Source organism: Argopecten irradians, chromosome 5 (assembly GCF_041381155.1).
Source record: "Argopecten irradians isolate NY chromosome 5, Ai_NY, whole genome shotgun sequence".
NCBI classification, from domain to species: Eukaryota; Metazoa; Mollusca; class Bivalvia; order Pectinida; family Pectinidae; genus Argopecten; species Argopecten irradians.
In genome coordinates, this window is record NC_091138.1 from 32,898,301 (window position 1) to 32,917,125 (window position 18,825).

The 18,825-nt window shown below is 35.2% G+C and overlaps 1 protein-coding gene across 2 annotated transcripts in view; it reads left to right on the forward strand.

Annotated features, from left to right (window-relative positions):
* Nucleotides 1-4,323: 4,323 nt before the first annotated feature.
* Nucleotides 4,324-18,825, forward strand: part of LOC138323579 (receptor-type guanylate cyclase Gyc76C-like) — a 60,074-nt gene continuing 45,572 nt past the window's right edge. The window contains exon 1 of one of the 2 annotated variants that reach the window (XM_069268285.1): nucleotides 4,324-4,460. The gene's annotated coding sequence lies outside the window, so the exon portion shown is untranslated. Of the gene's footprint in view, nucleotides 4,461-16,672; nucleotides 16,864-18,825 lie in introns of those variants that run through there. The other variant, XM_069268283.1, reaches the window with a different exon arrangement.

The window sequence follows — 18,825 nt, forward strand, 5'->3', positions numbered from 1 at the left end:
ATATCGCCTAAAATGAGTATATGTGAAGTTTCATTAAATGCTGATTCAAGGGAGAACCGGAAGGAATTCGAAGGGTCTGTAGACTGCAAAGAGAATGTATTTTTTTTATTTGGAAACTGGATCTCAGTCCATACAACTTCACCAATATGTAATCAAAGTCGGCTCTACGACGAGTGCACAAAACATTGGAAGTATATATACAATATATATACAATAACCCCCACCGGGAGCCCCATGGTCTTTACGGAACATACATGTATTCTACCCATCTAGAAGCATGTCGTCGTCTGCTATCGATATATATCAAGGTGAGTCTCGCTAACACGTATTATATCAGAATCTGATGCTACATTCTCTAAATATGATAGCTTATTTCTAAGACTGCGAATGTTAAGATGAAATAAAGATATATCATTAAAATGTGGGAGGGGCCTGGATTTGGATGAACATCATTACAGGTGATCAACAATAACTGTATAATTAAGAAGAAACATGGATTGTCGACGAGGGCAGATAAATATAGCTGAATAACAAGTATTGATTTGATAGCATAGTATTTTAAATCAGAATATATCCTACTTAATAATCTATGAAGATTTATATGTAAAAGGTACTGATTATGTGTTAAAACATGTGTACACATGTAAAAACGACCAATCACCGCTCGATAGATCTGTAGTGGGCGGTGAAAGGTCATTTTTGTCCTGCTAAAGACAATATATATATATACATATCTTATATTCAATCAAGTAAGGCTTCTTGGTCAATACCTCGAGCTTTGTTTGTTCAAAATATTCATGAAATAAACACTAAAGTAAACAATATGATGGCATTTAATTTTTTGCATACCCCTGATATAGAGGGGAAGCCTTTTATTTTAACTAATTGATTATTATAAGGAAAGTTGAACGAAAAAACCGCCAAACTGGTCTTATAAATATAATGTTAGGCGTCACCGAAGACACCAAGCAACACATAACACCTCATCCGGTCATACCATACATTATACAACAGGCAAACCAGTCGTCCCAATCTTTTAATGCTGAACACTGAAGTCGGAGCAGAAACTGTCACTTTTATAGATTTTGGTCCTTAGTAAAACAATAACAGAGGTTTGTTACGCATAAATTTATTTGAAAGTTCGTCGTAACAATATAACTGTACAAACTTCACATTTCAGGTAAGGTTGTAAAATAAGTATAAATATACTGCACACCGCCAGCTGCCAACAATGATGGGGCAGTACCATCATCAAACTCCTATTATCATCTCGGTAAACAGCACGCCTTTCTGACTTCACTACGTTATAACATGTAACCTACTGTTTTGTGCCCTTTAGGTACAAACAATCTGTGTCATAACGTAGACAGGACGCTGCATATCAACACCAATTCATCAGTTCGTTTACGGTATTTCGTAGTTTTCGTTTGCAACTCAGCTATGCTTTCCGTCCATAGTACTAACTACATCCGATTACGTCACTACGTCCCTACGGCGCTACTAATCACCGAAAAGGTGCCGGAACATGGCCCGGCGTTCCAAAATTACCGTTACTTATCGTTAATACTGTTAAAAGTTAAACATAACCACGCAACAAAATCCAACAAGCCTATCATTTCTAAGTAAAATTAAGTAAAATCACAATACAAAACTGAAACTAAACAAGGCATGCTTCATAGCACTATGAAAAGGGCAGTAGTTTTGCTATATTACAAGGAGACCCTGGCAGTTAACGCTAAACCTTATAAACCAACCCAACCATTCCAACAAAACGTAATACTAGTCTAGAATTCCCTTGACCTAGAAAATCTTATAAGACCATCGATAGATTAGTATCTCTTGATGTAGTAATAAACCGTGCACCCCTGTGGAATCCCTGTAATAGGAAAGAGATTGAATCATGTGTTTTTACAATGTAACGTATTTTACATAAAGTCTTAGTGATTATTGGAAGGGAAGTCATAGAGCCGGCGTGACGTAAAGCTGAGATATATCTATTTTGTCTTACTATCTGAACTTATGTTGACGCGATCAAATTTTAGCGTGAGATTCACTTAACGTAGTGTTACATTGACGCCTGGGTTGGTTAGTTTAACGTCGTATTAACAGACATGATCTAAGGACTTGCCAGGTTCATTGATGATGGAAAACCAGACAACCCAGAGAAAAACCACCGATCAACGGCCAATCCATGACAGCTGCTTCACATGGCTTGTAGTAATATGTTCGGACATTTTTAACTACTCGGTAAACGTGGCAATTTAATTCGTTAATTCATTTATTTGCTACATAAATATAATGACATACAGAAAATGTAATTAAGTGCTACCATGTTACATGTAGCCCAAAAGGGACTGAAGCAGAATGTGCTAAAATATAATTTCTACTAAAGCAGGTATGTTTATAACAGTACATGATTTGTAATTGTGATGGTACGTATGTTTGAACTAATGCGTCGTAGTTGGTTTCTAAATGGAGCGTCGTCTTAAATTGCAAGGAGTTTGACTACCATTTCGACCCTCCGAATATCATATACTAAAGAATTGCGCAGAAAGAATCGCGAGATAATCTAGTAAAAGTGAACAAGATGAACGAGGCCAATAGTTTTTGTCGCGTTAGCGTCCTTAAGAAGTCGAATCTCATGGGGATATCAAACTTATTGATATACACAAATAATGGCATTACGGACCGGTTCTTTCACAAAATATCACAAACCATCTCTTCCATAATATTCTTCTCCCAAAAACCGTATCACTGATCCATATGAAAATTCCAAACAAACGATGAACGATTAGAATAACACAGTTGGGAGTAGAACATTCAACATTTTAACAGCTAGACGCATGTTGTGCTTAAATAGCATCATTTGTCTTGAAAGAAGAACAGTTAGGCTGATTATCAATCGGTGATGGAAATTGATATAAAATGTGATTTTTACTGTTTGATTGATTGCAACAATTGAGATGATGACAAAGCCACCATTAATATTTCAAATTTCAATTTTCGTTAGAATTTCAATATTCAGCGTGGCCTGTGATTTATTAACTTTAATGAATATATGACAGGACGTGTATAGTTTTACACAGTCGATATTTATACCCCACAACGAAATTAGGTGGTATACTGGATTTAAGTTGTCCGTCTGTCTGTCCGTCCGTATGTAGACACAACGACCGACCGACTACTCCTCCAAAACTACTGGACGGATTTCAACCATACTTGATATCAATATTTCTTATGCAGTGTAGATGTGTGTAATCTATATATCGGAACAAGATACCCCCCTTTTATTATTCTTAAAGTTTTGCTCCATTGTTACAAAACCAAGGTGAGGGACTGTGACGAGCCAAGCTAATCAAAATGGCTAATCACAGTTTAACGACAATTTTCCAAATAAAGATTAAATATATTTTGTAAAACTATAGATTTTAATGATATCATTACAATGTAATTACCTATATTCTGATTTTAGTGAACATTTAATCACAGTTTTTGTAGCAAATACGAAATGAAAACCATACGATTAAGCTCATTGCCTTTTGAACAACCGGGCCCTGGACAACTGTTCTAGTTTCAATTTTTGTAACGATGATTATGACCAGCAACATTGGTCTGTAAAATATGAGTATGCCAGGAACCTGGTAAACTAATTAATCAACGCAGGTCCGTTAATTACCATGCGACGGCCATTATCTGTCAATTTTATGTCCGGTAGTCAGTTGATGATATTTGTCACCTTCGCCTGGTTTTCGCCATATGTTACTGCTGTAGTACGGAAATCTATGGCCTGCTATGGTCAGAAGCAGCTATAAACTGCTGTGGGGTGTAATATGTCGGTGTATTTTGACCGTTTATTCCACTCTAGAAATCGATGAACATAATTGCCTGGGTCCCTTTGGGATTTTCTTTTGAAAATAAGATTATAAAGGCTCCAAGGTACACTGCAAATAAAATGGACATTGCATGTTGGCTAAATGAAGCTACACGCACAAGTTGTCATATCAGACAAAACATTATCGTCTATTAGAATTTACACGATTTTCTGGTTGTTTGTGTACTGCCCTGATCAAGCCTGCATCAGCGAGTGTATTATTGGCGTATAGTATTTCTGCAGAGATAACCATCTTGACTAGGAAGGTTCCGCAGAATCAGAAGACTCACAGGTACTTCGATACGGTTGTACTCTATATGGGACTACAAGCTTCGTAAAGGTAACAGCACTATTGCTTGTTAACGGAAGTACTGATCATGGGTACGCAAAGGGATCGATCCAGTTAGCTTGCAGTGCTATGACATAAATATATACAATAGAAGCTGAAGTGCCATTCACTTTGTGAAACTCTCGTCAACACGGAAGTCTGCAAGCGTGGATTTTGCTATGTTGATGATACGAGAGCACTTCTACTAAAAAGTGATGATGTTTGGTGGGATATAATCGTTGATAATAACGAGTGTCTCAGGTAAGTAAATCATATTTATTATCTTTGTACGACAACAAATGTGAATCTTTTATCTAAGAAGCAACATTGCAATTGCCTGTTTTACCATCTATATTAAATTTGACTGATCTTACCAACTAAATGGCAGTTAAACTTATCTTACCAACTGCGTGACTATGAAACTTATCGTACCAACTGCGTGATAATGAAACTTATCTTACCAACTGTGTGACAATTAAAGCAATCTTACCAACTACATGATAATATAACCTATTTTACCAACTACTGTACGAAGTAATCAAACCTAATTCAACAACTACATGGTAATTAAACCTATCTTCCCAACTACGTGACAATTAAACCTATATGTTACCAACCACGTGACAATGAAACATATCTAACCAACCACGTGCCAATTAAACCTTTAGTCCAACAACTCTGTCACAACTAAAAATATGAAGCTTTATTACCAGACCTTTATGGCAAACAAATAGTTTTCTAATTCTTTGGCAAATTATTTATCAACTTTGTGTTTAATGAACAAATTTTACCAGTGTTGACAAATGAAGCTACATATCAGCCCTGAGACAAATAAATCAACAAAACCTCAACATTTCGCGGATAAGCTAGGATCTGTTATAATTGGTATATAGAGGGTATATGTAAACTGCTTATCAAAATAAAATAATAAACTCGACGAAATATCCTTACAACATGATTGGAATTATGTTCAATTTTCTTGTTTGTTTTTAAATATTTCAGTACCGCCTATGGGGATCGTTGTAAAATAATCACCTTTAGATACGAAATGTTCCTAAGTGGTTTGATCGAGTTATCTCTGCATTAAACCTTGCTATCTTTGTTTAGGTCGACTAGCCTACTCTCTATCCTATAAACATGTCTCACTCTTCGGAGAGATAATTTTCCAGATAGTTTGTGTTTATTTTGAAAACAACTCAATAGATCAAATAACAATGAAGCAAAAGGAGACATAAAAATACACATTCACGTGCGGTAGGGGTCAGGGAGGGGTGATGCGTGCAGGGGTAAATACGGCGCCCTCGATGCATGCGATCGTCATGAAATATGTATCCCAAGTAGATGTTGGGCCAGTGAAAAGAAAGAATTAACCGAATACTATCTCGTCCACTTAGCGTGGTCAGGCAGTTGTACTTATAGTATAATTCATACCCTTTAACTCGTAGGAACACTTATCATTCGTTAAAATGCAATTTCACCGGTAATCAACAAACACCTACGAAGCAGCAACAACAAGTGCCGCCATATATCTTACAAACTGTAGTAAATCATTTTTACAGCCACTGCACCCACAGGAAAAGAAAATACCCAGTCCAACTTATTTGCCATTACTGTAAGAACTGAATATAAACCTGTTTTGTGAGGGAAATGACTATAAATTATTACTTGTAGCTCCTATAGGAAACATGGTACAAAATATCATACATTTATTGACTTAGTTTGAGGTCAACATATGCTATGTTAAAGCAGAGAACCGAACCGTACCGTTGTCCAAGACCGACGGCTGCGTTGAACTAGGAGACCAAACTGTTGTCTGAGACAGACGAAAAAAAGTCTGCGGGTTAAATATAAAATAGGTTGACCTCAAACACGTACAGTCTGCAAACGTTTCTATTATATCATTTATGGCAAAAAAACACAATTTCGCTCACGGATATACGTATGCATTGTGCCAATTTTGCTTAAAAATACATTGGAATATATTCAACAAGATACGATTTACGAATTTGTTAATTAATAAAGATATATATAACAAAACATTTGTATGCACACATGTTCCCAACTGTTTTCTTCGACATTCGGTCTCAGACATCAGTTTGGTCCCCAGGGTTATGATAGCACACGTTGGCTCCAAACTCAGTTAACAAATGTATATAATGTGTTATAATTACATTAAATCAATCCCTTATGACCGTCTTATCCTACTGATAACTTTACTGTGATGTATAAACATTACACGCCTAGCGTACTCTGTACGTTGGTTTTCTGTGGAATGGTCCCCACTTATGTAATTAGATTAATATTCTGTGAAGTTAAGATGCATCTAATGAAAGGGCAGCTGAAAACAGCCTGCTTATTTCTTGGAACAAAAGAGTGATACTGAGTATGTTCTCAAATAAAATGTGTTTTTTGAAAACGTTACTTCCCTTCAACTGTTTAATGGATCTGGTTTTGGATACCTTTCAGCCAAAAATATAAGAGTATGAAGAGGGCATATGAATCGCTCCGTGCATATGCCACAGACAAACAGCCAATGTAAACATCATTAATTACCATCGAATTGAATAACCACAGAACACAAGACATTCTACATTTGGTTCTTTCATCTTAATACACATTGTAAGAACAAAGCGGCCGGATTTGTAATTGCGTTAAGGACTTAAAAATGTTAACTAAGTTTAGTGGGTTTCAGATGTAGAAAATGCAACATGAATGCATTCCACATGTGATAAAGGGTAACAATGAAGTGTGTAACCTGTTTATCCGGTTATGTAAACATGTACAGTAATTCCTGCGGGAAAACTCGGTGTATTTATAACTCTACATGGAATAGCGGTTGATTGCTCAGAGATTGAGTTTAATACAATGGGCAATTCTTTAGGGAATAATTAAAGTCATCGATGAGAGAAAAAAAAGAGTCGTTTAATTTTGTGGAAGGGATATTTATACTGTTTAATGTTTAATTTTGTATTTAGCGTTGACATCCAGTGCACACTATCGACATCACGTTTGCCGTTGGAACTTAGTTACAATATTATAATACATATACTGTATGTGTATACTATTTTTGAGTTAGATAATATAAAATTATGTTGCATTTTTGTGTAGATTTGGGAAATATGAAATAACTTTGAAATTTAGCGTAGTTATCGCGTTAGAGAATATGAAATAGCATTTATCTTGTGTAGTTCTGGAAATATGAAATTATATTGCAGTTTAATAAGAGGGTTCGAAATCACATTGAATCAAATAGAGTTTTGGAGTGATTCCATCGCATTTTTTTGTAGAATGTGAATCAGAATCTTTAGGTGTATGTTTGTACCTGTTCTCTTCTGTTTATCTTGAATTTCAACTTATTCAAGTGAAGCGAACAATATACGTTAATGATTAACTTATCTGACATCACCAATGTTGTCATATCTATCATTCGTATCGTTAACAACAGGATATGGTTTTTTGTTGACGAGGCCATCTATCTGTCACTTTCTGTGAACATCATATAATGTGTTACCATTGTTTTGCAAATCGCTCCTCGCTAAATAGTCCATGAACTGAACAGGCAGCACCAGGTCAGATGAGAAATAGTTATGATCTAATTTCCTGTTGCCGAAGACTTTTCTTCGTTCAATTTTCATAATGAATACTGTAGTTTAAAGTATGACTTTTAATGCGCTTCATAATCAATTTATTGAGGTGGTTAAATGTTCATTAATCACTATTTAAGCATTGGACGTCTTTCAGTTGGCATTTAATAGCCAATATAAATGTCAACTGGACAGAGGCGAATTCCATGAAGCGCGCTAGCACTTCATGTTGGATTTGCCTCCGTCCAGTTGGCATTCATATTGACAATGAATGCCAACTGAAAGACGTTCAATGCTTATATTTACATTTGACTATAATTTTATGTTGAAATATCAAAGGATTTTGCGTCTATAATGAATTAATCATTCGTTATCGTCAAGGATGGACCAGTCATATGAATAGCCGTTTTCCGTGATGTCTGGCACGACAATTGTGACGTCACAATGATAATGACGTCATGATAAGCGATTGAAGTTCATAGTCTATATGACTGACAACTGCGCTTGGTAAGGTTTCATAGTAGGACTGTAATGAAAATGTAAATATAACTTGATAAGTGCATGCAATGTATATGTTTTTTTGTGTCTAGACTTGCTGAAAAAAGTAAATTATGCAAAACCCCGGTAATTGTAAAGCAGTTCTCATCTTAATATAGTGATACGACGCGCTTCTGAACATGTAAATTGCAAAGTCTTCTGCTGTCCTAAAATTTGATTATTTTCTTTTCAAAGGTCAAAATAGTTTTCAAGACATCTTCCGTTCCAATTTTAGACTTTTATTTTATCTGTCGAAGTCTTTATGACTTTTTCCTTTTCGCCATGATATATGAACTCTAAGTCTGGTATGGATCCAGGAGTCGTATGCTATTGCTTTGTTATTTTTTATCTTTGTTTTTTTTGGTTTTGTAAGTGGTCCGCGATGGCCGAATGGTTAATATGTCTCGACATATTACCACAAGCCCACCACCTCTTGGTCGCGAGTTCGAATCCCACGTGGGGCAGTTGCCAGGTACTGACCGCTTGTTGGTGGTTTTTCTCCAGTTACACCGACTGTCTTCCATCAACAAACCTGGCACGTCCTTATATGACCCTGGCTGTTAATAGGACGTTAAACTAATAAACCCAACCCATTTTGTTTTTACTTTACGTTCAGGTTAAATTCTGCACCAACATTCGCAACTACAACATACAAAATAACTAAGCAGTATATACGGTATACGTCAACGAACAATGATCAATATCTATTGGTCATACCTATATAACGTGGGAAATCGAGCTACTTAACTGATCAGAGATAAATGGTAATAACAACTGTGTTACAACTGTGTACAGGATTTGTTTACTAAACCCATAAAATTGTAAAATAACCAGTATTGATGACCATTGTAGCATTTGATTGTGTTAACAACTTAATCCAGGTGACCGCAGCTTCGCCCATCTCTTTTTAAACACTTTAGGCCATATCGCCTTTCCGACACTGTCCAGTTTAAAAAGACTAGACAGATATATGGTTTAATTCGCGCTGGACACTGCCCAGTTTATACGAGAACGAAACACTTATTTGGGCAATCTATCACGGCTATCCTTGGTCCTAACGTTGGTAACGTCTCGTGTTTCTTTTACACCAGCTTACTGCTTTTATTCTACGTTGGGTAAGTAGAATTGATGACTATCTCGATAGCTTGTTAGAACATTGGGGTCAGTCTGTCCGACCAGAGGGCCCTGGCTGGTTAAGTAACGATGGCCATATTAATTTGTCTTTGATAATATCTGTGACATTGCTGGCAAACAATCTTTGGTGGGTTAATGGGCTCTCCCCGTACGGTCTATAGAGCATCGGGTCTTATTTGTAATTTGTCAGAAAAAAGAGCCTGTTGGTCACGAATTTCACAGATGAATAACCGAACACAGTATCCCAGCCTATAATTTGTTCAGATCGGCTTTCCTCCTGTATTCGGTGTATTGCAGATATAATGTTCATGTCGTTTAATAAGAACTTGTTTCTAACCATAATTTTGCGTTTGTCTCTCGGGAACTCTACCGATTCCTGTGATTCTATCAAAACACTTCCGGTTTTCCATGCCACGGGATTGTGTCCTTCGACAGAAAATTGGTTCCATGTCTGCGGGGCGCTGCAATGCGACATTATTATGTATACAATAGTTGTCCTTGTCTATGTTGTTGAACGATACATAGGATGTAATCCTGTCATTACTAGTCAAGTTTAACATCGTATATCAATCTTATGAAAGTCAGTTTTTTAATATATCAACAATTTCAGGAGATCTTCCTACGTGCACAAACTCAGAGTCATGTTGGATAATAGTTTTCAACAGGTTTGTGTACAACATTTTGAGTTAAACAAACCATTTGAGATAATTGTACTTTAAATAATTTTATAAAACAAAAAAATCATTAAATTTTTGTTTTTGTAGTCTTAAAAGCGCTTGTAAATTCCTAAATGTATTTTTTGATAGACGTTATCTGTTCGTATCATCATGTCGTCAAACCTTAATTACTCCTGTGTGATATTAAATTGTGGTTGAGTTCATTTACATTGAACAATTTCCGTTACCACAACTATATGACCAAATTGGTTACTTGAATGGTTAGTATGCAGATAGCGCTTGCCTTTCAGGAAGGCCTGGTGTGGTTATTCTGGTTTCCGTACAAATCTGTGTGTAAAATGAGGAAATGTTCAGCATATAATCATGTCAGTATTCTTGACTTTGATTATAACAGAACCTCAAACATGTCTTGGAGCAATGACAGATTTACATAAACCGTATTTTATAATCGATATCATATTACAACACGATGTACTGTAAATCGCTTTATTTTAGCGAGATAAAAATTTTCTCATAATTTCGCGAGGCAGCTGGAACGGGAATTCAAATTTTGACATTAACGGAGATTCGTTTGACATGGATCTATAGTGCCATGATAAAACTAACTGGGGAAATTTGTATTTCACCTGCACAGTTAAAGTATAAAAAAGTACAAATCTACACAATGCCACAGAAGTACACTCAGAGCAACTCACTTCCACGGACACTGCAATGACTGACAATACCTGTTTTCCCTGTTTTCCGTACAATTCGGCATTGGCACTAATACTGATAGACGCTAGCAATCATTTTTTAAGTATTGTTTTTTGTATATAAATAACACTTTCCTGATTCTTAGGGACAAAGGGATGTCTCCTGAACAGTGACATTGTATTTTTTCAGAATGTATCGGCAACATACTGAATTCCTAATATGTAAAAACCGATTCATACCTGTTCTCCGACTTTCTGCCCAGTTTACCTCTGTTATTTCATTCATTTTGAAGGCATAGAAAGTAGGCTTATATTGTATAGAAACATTCACTAACACTGATACATGTTTTTATGTCTCCCTCCCCCCTAACCACCCCCCCCCCCCCAAAAAAAAAAAAGAAAAAAAAAACAACCAAAAGAAAAACCAAAAAGTCAAAATAAAAAACAACAACTATTACATTTATCTATGTGATGAAATGGAAAAAAAAACGCTCACGGAAATTTCCTTCCTTTGTTTCCTTGGAAAAAAACCCGCAACAGAATAAATTGCTATTCTCTCCCTTTATATAGAAGCAAAATGTCAATGTGATTCCCCTCCCTATAATGGACCATAATTTTCAATGATCGTTTTTTTCTAGAAGTAACGTTGTTTTATAAATGCGATATGTATCGACGCAAAGTGAATGGAACCCACACCATTAAATAATAAATGTAATGTATAAACACAAAGTGAATGAAAAAGTCAAATACCATTAGTCTCGTAATTAAAAGCTCAGTAAAATAGCACTCTCCATTAAAATCAAAACATTACCGCAGAAACTGTATTACTATAACCAAATATAGAAAAAATAGATTAAGTCCTGGTTATCAAGAGGACCTGGTTTAATGTTGGCATTTAAGTCCCGGCCATTTGTTACGCATTCAGAACATCGCATCTGCATCGTTTCCGTAGAAATCAATCTTATATGTAACTTGATACGTCAGTGCTTATAATTTTCTTAGTATTGATAAAAATGATCATATACCGCGGAGATTAATGTGAAAGCTGACAGACAGCTATCGTAAAAGTTTTGATACTTCAATATATAATTAGGTTGTTATGGTAACTTTGGGACATGAAATGTTTTAAGGGAGTAGGGCTTTTAGCCAGTCAGTTTATAGGTTCTAAAAGTGCAACTTTGTCTGGTTGGGTTTCATATACTGATGATATAAAACTTTGGTGATTTAGAACTCTCTCTTCATATTATGTAAGTCTTCCTTTACAAATGTGTAATTACATATTCCGTCTTTGCATATTACAGAATTATATCCCTTGCGGGAAGGTATCGGTAGTGACGTCATTATCTCCCTTTCAGTGATTGGTTAGTGGGTAGCATATTGGTAATTGGCAACAAATGACCATGTCTTCTACAATCCCCGTAAGTTTCAATAATAATGATTGCTTTCGCTATTAAAGATTGAAAGTCATAATACCTAATCGATATTAAATATCGAACCTCGCAAGAGATACACCTACTCGCCATTGAAGATCGAATGTAAATTTCGCAAACGCTGCAACCGAAAAAGTACGAATATTTTTTGCGTGGAATGTGGAATACTTGAATATACACTAATGCTAATAACAAATTGAAACACGTGAATTACTAGTAATATTATTAGTAAGGGGTCTAATTTCAAAGTAAATTACAAAATTACGTCACAAGGTTTTATCACATTATGAATCCTCGCAACGTTTAACATGTGGCACATTGAATAACTTTGTTATGTCTTCTTAAGCCTGTTCGAGTTCATATTTTACTACCTGTTAAGCATGGCTTTGATGAGTACGATAAAATAGATTCTAACTCAAATCCCTCTTATCCAGACTTTGTACGAGGGTTTCCCGTCGTAATCACGCCGGTGTGCTATACATTGATGTTGATATGAGTTTGATATTTGTAAGAACCATGCCCTTATTTTATGATGTATTGTATGTCAGTGGTTGCGTTTTTATGACGATTTATGATTTAATAATTCAAGCAACATCTGCAAAAGTAATGAAAATTATACGATAAACAGAATGCTGTCTTGTAAAGGAAAGCAGGCGTGGCAATGCTTTAGCCGTCGATGTTAAGGTTTATATCGCTTCAGAACAAGGAAAGGGACGAAAATAACTAAAATTATGTAAGTTTAATACAAATTGATACACATCTCGGACAAACCAGATGCGTAACATATTAATATAACCATTACTTATCAAACATTAAATAAATAAACCTTGAAAATATTACTTCAGCTTTGTTTTTGCTTCAAACAGCAACATATATTCATCTGCAATAAATCAACTATAACACATCAAAGGATAAAACTGCATTATGTTTTTATTTGTTAGCGCCAAATGCAATATGGGAAATATGTACCATGCCGTGCGTACATGCAATTCAAACCATAGATTGTCTTCTTCCTAACGTCTCTTCTGACACCTCTTCACTTGAGTTTAGCGCTCATCAATGTGATGAAGGTACTGGGTTCTGTCCTCTGATCGAGACACACCATGTCTATAAAAGTGGTAGTTTCTGCTCCTGCTTGGCGTTTAGCATTAATGGAGTGGGACGACTGGTTTTCCCGTTGGCAGTATAATATAACAAAGTGGGATGTGCTGTTCGGTGTTTCTGGTGGAAAGCTTCAGTGAGATAGCACTATAAAACGGACAAGAGTTCCATTTATTACAAAGAGATACAACACGAACATACTGCAGCCTCCCAAACCTTACAAACTTTTACACACGCAGTTAATTTTAAAATGACACTGGAGGCCAAACCTAATTAACCAAATTAATTACAGATAGTTATGTTATGTTTTATTGTTTTAAGGAATAAACGACATTTTGTGTAACATTATAGGAATAGGACAAGCGTTTTGTGTAACAAATCTTCCTTGACGTCCAGGCGTCCAATCCTTGATTGGTAAATAGTGGCATGGGCATAGCAAGTCAACAAACCACAAACTAAATCTGAATTGTATGCCTAAATGAATCCCAACTGTGTAATGACAAGTATTGAATGACAAACTTATCTTAAATGTATTATTTTCATACTCTAAACTACCATAAACGGTAAAACATCTCTTCTAGTTAATTGATGATAGGTCTTGCCTGGCAGTTGGAGAAGCATGATCTATGTTAGGCATATAGCTTGGTCGTTTGAGAGCCATGACCTAGCTCGCAAAATTCCCTCCTTTAAAAGCATTAATGTTACCGCTAATATTGACGTAGTTATCATTGCCTACAGCCCCCTTTTCTTTACTACTGCTAGCAAGGTGAGCGTATATATGGTTTGTGAACTGGGTTATTGGTTTAATGTCGCTGGCATTTTCATGTTTATTCGCATGCTTCTAATTCGAATGAAAATAACCACACTACCTTTCTCCTTTGATGGTCTGTCAAATTATGCATACATGCGTCAAACTTTACAAATATTCACAAAACATTGATATTTCAGCTTACAAAAATCGATCATTAAGATCGTATACGGGATGTTTCATTGTCGAGGCTTCAAATCACCCAAAGGTCTGTGATAATGAAATGTTATGTCATCGAAACATTTTAGACACGCTTGTCAGCAAAGACCATAAAGAGCGACGTTGCCATATATCACTAAAATTTGGTTTGATTATTTTTGTCTCTACTACATGTCTGATTCTAGAGTTTAAAACTAGGGGGAGAAAACTAGTAAAGAACTTCTGAGAAAGTCTTATCAGCAACTTAGGGTCTGGTGGCCAGTCTACCATATATACTGCCTATTTAATATCGATGGCAAGTTTATTAAAGAACGTGTCATGTATCGGAGGTCAAAATACCAGCAGAACCCAAGGCTGGTTTCGAATGTGTTACCAAGAGGTAGGTGGTTAGTGAAGATGTGTCGGGACACCTGAACTATTCGTCCATCGCGGTATCATAGAGGTATTGGATGGCAGATTGATGCAGTGCAGGGCCAGCTATTGTTCCATGTATGGTATATAAGCTTTCGGGCTATTTTAGCCTTTGTTATCAGTCTGTGCGAATTCAGCTTCCGTGGTATTATTCACTGAAGGAGACAATTCACCATTATTTACTCGTCGTGAATACAATCGATATCAGGTGTTGAATCAACTGCTTAGATATTTTCAGACGAGTACGCTATCCGTGTCCTATTGTCTATCTTACCCGATTTTTATAATGATAGATGATAAATTGAATATTTTACTATTGAGCTCGACACATATTTGTTTAATAGATTTCCAACTGTACTGCTTCATATTTTCAAAAAAAAAAAATTATATTCAATTCAATTCAATTCCATTCTTTAATGCTCTTTTACAATTACATAATAATTCAACGGCAATGTATATTCAACAGAACAGAAAAATAACATGAACAAATATAAAAATTGGAAGTATGGTTGGTATATTTGAGTATGATGTTTCGATTAATTTGATAATTGAAGAAAAAGTGACTTTCATCTTTAATTTTATTGCAGACATTGCAAAGTCTTTGATAACGTGGAATGTTTTTTTAAGTGACCGCTGGCAATCTCTATATATTTAATCAATGACTACTATATATTGTCCAATTGATAACTTCTAATCAACTAGAAACACGCACCAACACCACATTACATAAGAGGAGGCTGTTAACCATTCAATCTGGTTTCGACTTCATAAGCAAGCAGCCCCGTAGCACACATTACCGTTTCTTTTATTAACAAAGAAACACCTAATACTTGGATCATATCTTCACAAACAATTTTTATGGACAAAAAGTGTGATTTGGTATATTTATCTAATTTATCGATATGGTCCACCCCCTCCCCCCCCCTCCCCCACCCTTAATGGCAATAGCTTTTGATATGACGTTTAGTATAATCAACAAACCAACCAACCAATATCATAAACTTTAAAAATACCATTCCGTCTTTGCATATTACAGAGTTAGCTCCCTTGCGGGTAGGTATCGATTGTTACGTCATTATTTTGTGAGCGCAATTCACGTCGTTTTCTCCGAAAAGTATGGCGTTAAGCTCACAAACACATGATGTCACACTCAATCCCTACCTACAAGGCCAGATAACTCTGCAATATAAAAATACAAAATTAGTAATGGATATGATAACGTCCAAGATGAAACTTTTAGTTACCTGTTATTAATTTTCTGTACTAACATTTGCACTTAACTATTCATATATAGACAATCTGAGGAATTATGTATGGGCGCAATCTAGTGATATTATGTATGTATGTAGATCTCTGGCGCTGGTGAACAGATGCAACTTTATAAATTAATAGTATACTTTATCACGGTTAAAATAAATATCTTGTAGAATAAAGGAATCAGATGCAATTTACATCTGTATCACTTTAAAGATACATTTTAAATAATTTGCCAAAGTTTACAAGCAGCTCTACAAAGGCTAAGTTGCAACAGCAAGGCATTAAGTCATATTAACTTCTTATCAAATTACTTCCATGGTCAACAAAATTATGGTAACGATTTATATGCAGACAAAGTATAGCTAAATTTACGCTACATACACCTAAACATACTTCGACATGAAACAAATTAAATGTTCAACAACATTATGGTAACGATTTACATGTATATGCAGACAAAATATCGCTAAATCTACACTACATACACCTAAACATACTTCGACATGAAACAAATTAAATGTTCAACAGCATTATGGTAACGATTTATATGCAGGCAAGATATCACTATATTTAATTTACATATACACCTTAACATATCTTACGTGAACAATTCCCCTTGGCAGTGATCAAGGTTTGGTAATCTGCTAAAGGCAGTCATTAGATCATATACTACAACTGTACAACAGTACGAGTATTCAATAGGGCTCATACTGCAGATCGAATAACACTACTAGTACGTTATCGTACGAGACATCATGACAGGCGGATTGTTACTGACCGACTACCCGTTATATTGACCGACCAACTGGTACTGTTAGTGATAGATTAGTACTAGTGTTCGTAAGTGTACCGTTCGGATTGGTTGGAATGAAAGGTAAGATTGTTTTATTTATGGACCTAACAACCGTGTGCTATTGGTTTAAATATGTTATTTTGTTTAAATTGTTCATACTGGGATTGATAGGTCTGAAATTCATGTTGTGATACATTTTTGCCGATATGTTCTTTATACTACATCATTTTTTGTTTTACCCATATTCAAACAAAGTTCATTTCATTCTGCTATATATATACTTGTTGCTTGTCCAAGTTGAAGTTCAAACTATTGAATACTTTGAATTCATCACATTTAAATCAAATCAGAACACCATAGTTGCCCGTGGTAATATATGCAGGAAAATAACAATACAGTTAATGGGAATCATTCATGTGGAACTGTTAATGTGCATTATTTTCTGTTTTCCCATGTCATAGTGTGCTATCACATTTATCGAATATGATTTATACTGCAGCTATGTGGAATCCAATGATTAGAAATCGACTCCACGTTGTAAAAATGAAATTAATAGTCAAAATTGTGATGTGACCTTACAATTGATCATGGAATTAATTGAGAGAGAAAAAGCATGGTACTTCTCCAAGTTTCGCATGCATATTTGTCTCAATAAGTATAGTTCATTAGTTAAAATATAAGTAGAAACTCAGAAGAAAATATCTCGCTTGAAATAAAAAGTTGAACATTAAAGCCATTGCAAGTATTAAATTAAGAAGAGTGAATTCGAATAGAACTATATAGTTGGTTTTAAGTAAATACGGTTAGTACCCGTGAAAATGGCACGAGTCGTACATAATCAATTTATCACAAGAGGTCACTCTCAGCTAGCGATGCCTTCATTTTTAGTGTGACTCTCTCATGGCGTGTGTAAATAGAAGGCCAATAAAATGCCTTTATCGATTTCAACTTATGACTAAATATATCAATGGTATCTTATTGTAGTTAATAACAATGTTACACGTGATCTACAGAAAATGGATAAACACGAAAGAAATGTCCATATTTTGTATTTTATGAACACTTATATATCGTTGCCATTGGTAAGATATATGATTCCTTACGAGAAAACATCTAAGAGTACTAGACAAAGAAATGATCTTACATATTTTTCCTTTTCGTTCAAAAATAATATAAAAGTAGACGCTAATGTACCAATTTTTATCAACAAATAGTTTTTCATTAAAGTAGTATGACTTGCTCATTTTACCAAAACCATATCTGATGATTAAATACAGTGACACGGGTAGTATTTCCATTCAATTCGATTCAATCAATGTATTGAGGCATTTATTGTCCTCAAAGCATAAAAAAAATTCTTTAGAAACTCCGTGAGTTTCATTCGATTATTTGGTATTCATTATTCAAATTAACGGAGCGGGTAATTCACGTAAACGGAACGCTATGAATACTGCCAATAGTATAGAATGTTATCGTGCGATCAGGGAACGCATTTTTTTCAATGGGTCTAATGTCGTGTTGTCCTAACCAGCTGGTATTCATTAGAACTAAGGATTTCTTCCTCAAGGTCGGTCATTGAGAGATTTTTTTTCTGACGTTAACTATGGACGCTTAATGAGCGAGTCGCTCCAAATATTGACACCATTTATTAACGCTTTATAAATTAAAATGGAAGATAAAGATTAGATGAATTTTAACCTTCAAAATGGCCATCTGTTGCTGACATTTAGTTATGGTTTATGGCCAAAATCTACTGAATATTTTTTTAAGTAAACTACTTCAAAGTTCATTTTATTTTTTCTGTTTTCATTTTAAACAGCAAATTAAAAAAAATGTATGTAAATGCAATATTTCGCTTTTTGCAATTTGTTTTATCGAATTTTAAATTTATTTCTCATGTACGAATAAATATAAGAGTCGGGTGCTATCTCTTGGTTAAGAATGTCCTCGTAGACCTAAGCTGTTTCAACAGATTTTATCGAGATCAAAGTAGCAATAACGACATACGTATGTCGTTATCTCGTTATGTCGTTATCACGAGAC